This window comes from Tyto alba, unplaced genomic scaffold (genome assembly GCF_018691265.1).
Source record: "Tyto alba isolate M040663 unplaced genomic scaffold, T.alba_DEE_v4.0 Super-Scaffold_2, whole genome shotgun sequence".
NCBI classification, from domain to species: Eukaryota; Metazoa; Chordata; class Aves; order Strigiformes; family Tytonidae; genus Tyto; species Tyto alba.
The window spans coordinates 48689586-48698961 of NW_024881282.1; positions in this window are offsets into that span (position 1 = coordinate 48689586).

A 9376-nucleotide genomic window follows, 5' to 3' on the forward strand; every position below is an offset into this window, starting at 1 on the left:
CTGCTCTCGAAGCATGGGACAAAGGAGAAAGCATCCGTGACAAGACTATTAAAATCTCTGTTATGTGCTGTTGGGCTGGTTTGGTGAATGCACTGCTGAAATGGTGAAGAGAGAAATTTCAGAAAGGAAAAGAAGGAGAGGAGAGAGAAGAAATGATGCTACAATTATTTTATTGGGGGTTTTTTAGGACCCAACAGAAGAACTGAGATGTGCAGTAGCAACTGGATCATCAAGGAAATAAATAGGATGCTGTAGAAATATATGATGAGTACAGAGAGGAGGGGAATTGGTCTTGTGTGTTGTAGATAAACTTGAATAATGGGGTCACACACTGCAAGCTTTGTAGTCCAATTTAATTTCCTTCACACATCATTCAGTTGTGTAAAACCTATTCATCTAGTTATCTCCCTCCAAATTTCCTTCTACTCTGCTGCAGCCATTGATGGCTCTTATCTCATTACCATATGCTTCTCTTGGTCAGGAACCATTCTTTGTGGGCAAGATTACCCTGGTAACTAAACAAAAACAAATGAGAAAGGAGAAAGATGTATCATTCAGCATGGTTGTGTCAAAGATAATACTTGATTTTATTTTTTTTTTTTCCTCAAGAACAATTTTCATACTCTACAATGAAGAACAAGAAAGTAGCTTGCAGTTGGAATTTGTTACATGGTACAATTTCCAGATAAATATGCACAGAAGAAAAGTGGGTTTGTTTAAGTAAGTGCAGAAAACAAAAGCTTGACTTTGCTGATGAATTTCCCTTTCTCCCCATGCATCTTGGTATCAAAGGAATAATCAAAAAAAGAGACTCCCGCATCAATTCCCACAGTTACATAGAACAGCAAGTTAATGCCACAATCCTTTTTTTAATTAGTTTTAGTTATTTCTGCAGAAGACCTGTGTTTATTATGTTACAGTGTGAGGAATGTTTATACTGGTAGCAGCTCTCTGATGAAGGAAAAATATTAGTTCAGTTATAGTCCAGGTAATAAGTGAAATCTGAATCTGACCTATGCTTAGCTAAACATCAATCCCATCAAAATATCTTCAAATTTTAAGACACCAAGATTTTAAAATAAAAACAGAGGAAATGTCTTGACAGTGTCCTCTTAAAAAATCTTCAGAACAGGGAGCACCATTTCTGAAAGTCTATTTAAATTCCTGTAAGCATCTGAGCGATGTGGGGGAAGGCAAGCAGAGGGACAGAAAACAGAAATCAATACAGGCTTTTAATAAAGGACAGTGTCAAAGGAGAAATAATGTAAAAAAAATATATGAACAGAAAATTGCTGTAGCTCTAGTAGTATTTCAGTCACTTTCATCTGTTTCAACCTGGTGTTCAACCTCCCCTAATTAAGACCAGGGGGTGTTAAACCTCTTTCCAGCCAAAGAAAGGATCTGAGTAGAGATGGAAGCAGCCTGCTTTCTTCTCTGAGCTTTTTTTAAAGCACAGAATAATTACATTAAAACACTTCCTGGCCTTTTCAGGTTTTGAACAGAGGCTTATTGGGAGTGTCCGTGACTCGTTAGCACATGCAGGCCAGCAGTTAAAAACTACAGTATGTAGTTTTTACAGAATGCAATTCATTCACCTTGTGAGGGCAAAAAATAACTAGTGGCTCCCTGGCATCCTTCACAATGTCACTAACTGGATCAGCCCTTCTTGTCCAGGACTCCCTGGGGCATTGATCTCAGAGCTTATGATGAAGGAGGCTTGTAGTATTGCATCAGTTATCACTTGAATAAGAATGAATCTGCTTTATAATGCAGTTTTGCAGATACATTAATGCTTTAAATATTAATAATTCAGTTGTTGGACTCACAAGGTTGGTAGCAGAAATTATGAGAGGTGGAAGCATACGTGCATTAAATAGGGTTGGCAAAAAGATCAGGAGAGCTCATGTACTTATTAGCTCAGCTCTGTGGGGAATATGAAGTGTAAGAGGTGGTGCTTGAAAGTTACAGATGGGCTCAGCTGATGCACTGGTCTCCTCCATCCTCACCAGGGATCTTCCCAGCAGCATGTGCTCAAGTAGTTTGTTCAGCCCCGTTTTATGCAAGGGACTTCAGGCCTACTGCATCCTGTTCGGTTCATTTTTTCTTCTGTTTTGTCTTCTTTTTTCATGAGATCTGACACATGCGGTTGTGAATCCTGGCTTAAACGTTACTGCCATTCTGTGTGACTGTATGGACACAGTCCAAGCAGGACCAGAAATGCAAGGAAGGTGCAGGCATTTTGGCTTCTGAAAGCTCCCACAGATGAACCTCAGCACCATTAGTTTCTGTAGCTGTAGGCTGCTGAAGCCCAGCCCAGCCCTGTTTGGGTTCAAGTGTCCATGGAAAAGACCATAAATTGCATTTATGCCACTTCAGCCTCCTCCTCATTTTGGGCTCAGCTGGAAATTGCCTTAATACAGCCTGCTCCTGTATCATGCTCAGCGACAGCAGACCAGGGCTTCCTATAAGCATCATCACCAGGGGCTGTGCCGGACTGGTTTCCACTGGAGCTTGAAACCAGATATGTTTTTTCCCCCAAGAATCAGTAGCTTATAATCCAATATAAAATGACATGTGGGGCAGTCAGAGCAGGATAAGTGGGCTCCAGGGATGTGGATTCTGTCTGCATGCACAAAGAAGAAAAGCTTTTTTGCTCCATTAGTCATCCTGTAATGAAATGTCTGTCCTCCAGAGGTGTCAAGGATGTTGTGATCTCATCGGAGTTGCAAGGTGGATTTCTCCAAAGACAGCTAATAGGATCAGTTAATGCATTTAAACCAACACTAGCTGGAAAAACCTTGCCGTACAGCAGCTTGCCTGAGTGATGTCAGATGCTGTGCATGTGTACACCAGGGGGGTAGGAAGGGGAGAGAAAAAGCACCAGAGCAGCTAAGGGGGATGTGATGCACCACTGATGCCTAAAACATATGACACAAATTGCCCCTAACACTAAACAGCCCTTCTGCTCACTGTTGGTCAGCCAAACAGAAAAAGAAATAATTGAATCTGGGTGCAGCTGCTCAGTGGGCTGACGGAGCTGCCCTCCGCACCGCTCGTGGTCACGGGTGTGTGGAGCAAGCCTCCCCGTGTGTTTCGGGTGCAGGCCTCGGGAGCAAGCTCCTGCCAGCTCATCTCTCCTGCCCACGCTGCTGTGCGCGTTGTGTCCTACCTGTAAGCACCAGGCAAGCTTCAGCAGGGACACCCTTTTGGCATGCCCCAGAGAATCATGCTTTTCTTACCACCGTTACTGAGTTATTTTCACTAACTGTACTGAAAGCTGCAGCCCGCTGGGTTCATCCTGCTCCATGAAACTTCTCTTGCCTCCAGCTGGAAGGGCAGCAGGACGCCAATCTCCAGGCATCTCAGCTTTTGGGAACCCAGCACAGGGCTCGGGTGGCAGCAGCACAGCTGCAAGGTGGCACAGGGTGAGCTGGCTCTGGGTCCCGGCTGGAAGAGGTGACAGTCCCCCTTTGGGTTTCGGCCGTGCCTGTCGTGTGGGCTCTGCGACAGGAGGGCTGGGCCGTGCCGTGGCAGGCAATACGTCAGGTGCAGGCTGATACCAGGCTGAGTGGGAGATCTCCAGCGGGATTTGGCAGGTTATTGCAGTTTGGTGCCAACGTGGAGATGTTTTGCAGGTTTGCAGTGAGCAGGCATACTTAAGTGCAATTACAGCATCTAGAGGCAAATTACAAGTTTGGAACTGCTCTTTGCAGTTTGGAAAGCCACAATTATAAAGCTCATAGAAGAGTGCCAAAAGGATAAGAAGTAACCAGAAGAAAGTAATTATTAATAAGCATAGACAGTCTCATTTGCTGCATTCACACTGTGGGGACTCTAACAGTGCTTTCCCATGAAATGTCAATAAGCAGTCAACATCCCTTGAGGAGCAAAGTAATGCGGTGGTTTTATGCTTTAACTTTCCAGCCAGTGATTGCTAGACACTTCGTTGTGATAAAGCATTCTCATTAACTAGAATTGATCCTTTGCAGAACTAAGTCTAATCTGTATGTAACCTGGTGCATTTGCTTATTACCATTTGCTGATAGTATACAGTTCAGTGGCAATGGACCTGCAGTTAGACAGAAGAGAAATTGGGATAGAAAAGATCCCTGAACAAAGAGCCTGTGCTTGTGGCTATGACAGAAATATGATCCTTTGCTTCGAAGGAACATGAAATAGGTCTTAAAGCTTTGTCATCTTCCTGAAGGTTGTCAGTGATGTACAGATAGGAGAAACAGCAAATGAGGCACAGATAGGGCATGCATATAGTGGCACACGATAGACTACATCACCTGATAGTCTGGCTGCTGTTAAAAAACATGCACTTAATGCAGCCAAGCTCAAATCCAGACACCCGAGGAGATGGGGTGCAGAGCATCCTTCTGGGGGCAGGGCAATGCTTCCTCCCAGGAAACTGCGGCAGACTGGAAAAGAGCTGGAGGCCACGCTGAACATGAGCTGCTAACCCAGCCCTTCTGCCAAGTGATTAAAGGCAGGGGAATATTGAGTGGGAGTAAGTAGGATATATTACCTCCATGTCTGGCAGCAGCACACTGGCCAAATGAGTCCATTTCTGGAGTCAGCAATTCAAAGAGGATATTGAAAATCTGGAGGGGATTCAAGTGAGAACTACCAGGATGACAAAAAAAATGGAAAACATGAGGAAGCCTCAAGGAGAGGAGTCTGTTTATCTTATCAAAAACAAGGCTAGTGCAGCCTGTGAACATCTACAGAGGAAACAAAAATTTATTAGCAGATAATTCTTCAGCCCCACAGACAAATATATAGCATCATCCATCAAGAAGAGACAAAGACAGAAACAGTTCAGTTTAAAAATAAGGCGTACGCATCTAACAAAAAGAGTAATTAACAATTAACCTCATTAATAACCACCGTAGATTGCATTATTTTCCTGCTGAAAGAGATACTTTGGTTCTAACAGGGGTTAACATGGAAGTCTGAGGTCCATGTTCTACAAAATGTCAAACCAAATAATCTCAGTCATCTATTCTAGCTCTGCCTTTGAATCTTGTAACATATTCTGTTCCTAATTCAATATGGGAAAAAGGTTTTGTTTCAGTATCTTTAATTCCTACCAAATGCTTTTTGCATTCATCTTCCAGTGTTTTCGATTTCCTGTAATGAAATTTTGGCTGATCTTTAGCTCTGTGTGCATAAACATTGCTGGCAGATAATGGCAAGGACTTGTTTCACAATCGGGCTGCAATATCCAAAGCTTCATAGGAGTACTCCATAACATAGCAGGCAATTATGAAAAGAAATGATTAGATTATGAATCTGATTCTGTGTCCTGAGAGAATTTCAGCCAAAATCCCACCCTTTTTTAAACAAACAGGCCTTTTACCAAGGGCTTGCATAGTGGGGATTGAAAAAACAACTGGTTGAGCCTCATATATCACCTAAAACCATATTTTATTGTACATGCATATTGCAGATGTATATTCAAGAGTACATAATTTAAAAGTTAAATCTTTCATTACTAGTTAGTGTAAGATTTTAATTTCTCAAAGCCTTTAACTCCCCTTCTTCCAGTAGCCACACTGTTATGGCACTGAAAGTCCAACACAGCTTTCAAAATCTGCAAGATCCAGATTGGCGCCTGGTACTGCAATGAGCTGAAAGTGCAGTGGCATCAGGAGAGAGAAGAACTAAAAAAAGAGCAAGAAGGGGTGACAGTAACAGCTGTGCTGGATACTGGTTTGCCCACCGGAGCACTTGCAGTGGGCAGTGGGAGGGGTGCGCTGTGATGGTTCCCACGGCTGGGGGGGCACGTGGCAGCGTGGCCTTGCAGCGAAGCTCTGCTCCCTCACGTGGCATCAAGGCCTGGCGGCATTTCTTGACATGACACGACACCTTGTTTAAATGTGGTACTTGCTGAAATACAGCTCTCTAACCTGGTTTTGCCTAGTCTTGCACACTGTAAAGTCCATGCCAGGTGGGTCTTAAAAGCCACAGAGTTACAGGTCGAATATTTTACATTAATTTTCTGGGGGAGGAAGAGCAGGGCAAGTGTCTGAGCTCAGTTACTCTACTGCTTGCCATATCTTGTCTGTGCCTTGTGTTTAAGAGAATTAATGTTTCCTTTTTTGAGGGATTTCTGGGTTAGACCATTCAGTGGTTTTAGTATATCATTGTCACCATTTTATTTCACTGATATTTTAATAATAATTATTATTAATATTACCCAAAGCATTTACAAGGCCATGGCATGTGGTCACATAATACATAGCATTTATATCACCATTCATTTATGAATTGACCATATGCATATGCTAAAGCAATAATAAAAAAGCAGCTGTGTTTAAGAAGATAATGTTGTCAAATGCTTCATGCATATTTGAGGAAAGAAGATTTTTATTAGGATTAGTTCAAGGTGTTCTGTTTGAATGACTTCTACAACTCACTGTTCTGTTCCTGACACAGAGCAATCAGAAGCATTTCTAGTTTCCATTTTTAAATAGTCTGGTATGTGCAGACATAGACTGATAACCCAGATCAGGCTTATGAATTGGGGTACTGAGCTCAAATGAACACATTTTCCCCGTTAATTTGGATGGGGCAGGCACAATTGTTTGACCAGCTAACTTTGTAATTTTTTCAACAAAAATGGAGCAAGTAGAGGGGAAAATCCAATGCAAACAACATGGATTACCATCTGGATTTTGAGGGGACCCACAAAAGGATTTGCTATTTACAGGGTTTTAGATTCAGTGTTTCAGTGCTGTCAACACCATTATTAAAGTCAAAATTTGGTTTTGGATTTACTATGCACAAACATGTGCTTAATACAAACCCTCTGTGTTTAAGTAACAATAATTTGAGGCACCAGTAAGCACAGACAAATTCTACTGAGAAACCTTCAGACCCTTTTTCCACACTTGCTTTAGAAATCACCCCAAAGCCTTGGCTCAGACTTGCATTCTCTTCCTCTGAGAAGCCTAAAACCTGGTGTGTTCAAAACACGCACACCCTAAAATCAGAATTTGAGGCAAATTTGGTCTACAGGCATGTGGGGGCTAAGACCAAATGTTCTGCCAGAAAAAGACAAATAAGCCTGGTTTTGTTAGGTCAGTAGCCAGTCCAGTTTGGATTCCTCATTCCTGTCACATGAAGGCAGATGTGGTTTTGGTATTGCTTCTGTTTCACTATTTTTGTTTCTTTTTTTCCTTCTCTTTTCATAAAAGGTGTCTCATGTCCACGGCTGTATTTCAAAGCAACACTCCTCACTACAGGTCAGCAGTGAGAAAGAGGAAAAGCCATGGCCATCCTCTGAAGAAGGCAGATAATGATTTGGAGTTTTTCATCAAATGCTCATTCCCCTGATATGACTGACCCATTGGGAACTTGAAATAAAATAATTAAGACAATTCTGTGCTCTTATAAATTCATAAGCACTTCAATGATTTTGAATTTTTGAGACTAAATTAATGCTAAGCTTTGGATGAGCAAGGGTACATCGCAGAATTAGCAAGGATAAGGAATAAAGTAAACACCTGCCTGTGTTCATTCTGTAATTTACCAACTTTTAAATTCTGAGCTCTGCACACAAAGCTATTCATATTTCTGAATATGAAATTTAGGGAGGTGTAATTTCGTTCTCAGCCTGCCTTCCAGCTGGCCTCCCTGATTCTGGTCCTGGGCAGTCAGCAGCCCTTTCAGTGTCCCTGTTACAGCAGGTGGCTTTACGCCGACCGTTTTTACAATCTTCATAATGCCATGATAAGACCTGCTTAGAGGTTGAATGTGTATGAGTCATTAGCCCAAAGCAAACATGTATTTTGCCCCTTGCATTTGGGGGGAGGAAGAGAATGTCAGGACAGTCAAGTGCATAACTGGTTTTTGTATGCTCCAGCCACTGAAATGTGAAAGCAGGAAGAATAGCAGGAGAAAACAAAACACCATCCCAAGAAAGCCCATTTAGGGACCCCTACAGATAAAAAAATAGGAGTACTAATGAACGCATTTTTGAGGTATGACTTTGCACAGGACTTTGTTCTACACACATACAAGTCACTAAAGCTGCTCTTATCAAATTTCCTGCTGGTGACATTGTCATTTACTCTGAGGGTACTCATGGGAGGTAAAGTATTTCAGCCCATTTTGTTCAGCTGTATCTTTCTAAGAATTGTTAATATTTCATTTGAAGTTAGATGTATACATGATGAAGGTGGGATTATTTCTTTAGGACTGCCACTCACTAAAGTGTCCTTTGTGAATTGTAGAAAGTGCATTTAATGCTCCTTGGTGCTTCACAAATCAGCATAGGAGTATGTGAACCAAAGTAAAGGCATGGTTGACCCTCTCTGTAAAGACACGTCGAAGTTGTTACTAAGAGGGTTATATCTGTTAAAAACGTACAGAATTCAGAACCACGGATTTGCTCTGTGTTTGTGTTTGTGTTGAGGGAGGCTGAGGTAATTCACAAGGAGGCTTTATTTATCCAATAATGACTCAGGATTAAAAAAAGGATCTTTTACTTGCACTCCAGTGACAGAAAAGTATGAAAGCACTATTCATGATACCCTGGAGGCTGCATGATATCTTGGTGGTAGTTGTTCTGTCCAAACAAAATTACATAAAGGAAACTATTTACATTTTGTCTAAATATGGTCCTCTGAGGATTAATATTTACAGGGGATTTGGGAAAAATTTATTTCATATCAGTGCAGATTATTTAAATGAGAAACTGGACATTAAAGGACGAAGGATCCCAGAAAAAGGTAAGACCACTGGCCCTGTTTGCTAGGACAGAGACATGCAGGTGTTGGGAGTCAGCCTGGAAACCTGACTCTCAGGGGCTGGGTTTTAACTAGTGCTGGCCCCGGTGAGAAACACAGATGTGGCATAAGCAAAGGTGTCCAGACCCCAGGGAGATGCGGGGCCATGGCTGCCCTCTTTGAAGGAGAACGATGCTGGGTTTTTAGCAGTTGCTAGTTCAGTAGTGTTGCCTTATTCCTTCCCTTGAGAGAGATGAAGACATTTTGTACTCATATACCTGAAATCCTGCTGCTCAGAATTACTGGCCTGGCTCGCAAGGAGATGCAGCACCCCACAGAGATAGGCGTTTGTTTTGTCATGGGTAGTTTTGGTCATACACAAAGCTGATTTTCGTAAGAAAGAGAGGAAACAAATGATCAGTGTTATATTTCATATTCCTTACTAGGTTTGCGTCCTGCCCTCTGGGGGTTTTGCACCTTTTCTGGGGGGAGCTGGGACTAGTTCTTGCTGCAGACAGGGTGCTGCTCAACAAGGAAAATGGGGGTGAGCTATTTTGGTCATTTCCCATATTTAAAATGTATGACTTTGTCAATGTGATTTTTTTCTGAAGCTGGGGGAGGGGGAGAGAGACAACTGC